We start from the raw sequence: 1258 nt of genomic DNA, 5'->3' as shown, positions 1-1258 counted from the left end.
TTGGCCCATAGACCTCTTGTGTCACGCACAAGAGGAAGCTTTGTGACTGCTCAGATTTTGCAGAGTGATCCTTCCACGAGATGTCCAGGTAACTGAAGTCACCCATGACAGCCATGGTCCTGGAGCATGCAGCCTCAGCCAGTTCCCGGGTGAACTCCTGGTCAAGCTCAGGACTTTAGGTGGGAGGTCTGTAGTAGACTCCCACCATTGTGTCCCCTGTGCCATGTTCCTCATGGATTTTAACCCAGGGATCTCCAGTCGTCCACCCTGGTCGCCAATATCAGCCTGCAGGGACATGTAGCTTTCCTTAACATAGACAGCTACACCCCCTCCCCTTTTATCTACACGATCCCTCCTGTACAGGGTATAGCCATCTATACCCGAGGTCCAGTCATGGGTGGAGTCCCACCAGGTCTCCATTATCCCTATGACATCATAATTATTTGCACTGAGCAGGAGGACGAGCTCCTCCTGCTTATTCCTCAAGCTCCTGGCATTTGTGTACAGGCAGGCAAGTGTGCCCTTAGGGGCTCTTGCCTTGCCCACAGATTGTACCAGGGCTGCGGCAAGGGTGGTCTCCCTTAAGTGCCTTGGCCCGCTGGCTTTGCAAGGGTTGCTCAGCGGGCCAGCAGTAGCGGTAGTTCCCCCATCCCCCAACGGGCTTAGTTTAAAGCCCGGTGGAGCAGGTCAGCCAGCCTGGCTGAGAAGAGCCTCCTCCCCAGGGGAGAGAGGTGGAGGCCTTCTCTTCCCAGCAGCTCGCTGCCTCTCTCGCCAACGAGCGGGCTGTGGTCATGGAATTCAAAGCCTTCCCGATGACACCAGCTCCACAGTCTTTGGTTGACTATGTGTATCCTCCTCTCCCTCCTCAGCCCATAGCCCGAGACTGGGAGGATCGACAAGACCACCTGTGCCCCCAGACCCTTTAGCCCCACTCCCAAATCCCTGTAGTGCCTCATGACCCGGCTGGGAGTGCTCCGAGCTGTGTCATTGGTGCCCACATGAATAAGGAGCATAGGATAGTAGTCTGTGGGCTGGAGGAGCTTTGGGATCTTCTCCACAATGTCTCGGATGCGGGACCCCAGGAAGCAGCAGACTTCCCCGACTAAAGGGTTGGGGTGGCAGACTGCCCCTTCAGTCTTCCTCATGATGGAGTCTCCCGCAACAAACACCTTACGTTTTGTCTTGGGGAGAGCGGGAGCAGTAGCTGCAGTTGAGCCTGTGTTGCCTGTAGGAGCTGGCAACTCAGCAGGCTCTGCTG

This window comes from Crocodylus porosus, unplaced genomic scaffold (genome assembly GCF_001723895.1).
Source record: "Crocodylus porosus isolate Cpor-Errol unplaced genomic scaffold, CroPor_comp1, whole genome shotgun sequence".
Classification (NCBI taxonomy): domain Eukaryota; kingdom Metazoa; phylum Chordata; order Crocodylia; family Crocodylidae; genus Crocodylus; species Crocodylus porosus.
The sequence above is the reverse complement of the archived record's forward strand: the minus strand, read 5'-3'. Positions refer to the sequence as shown.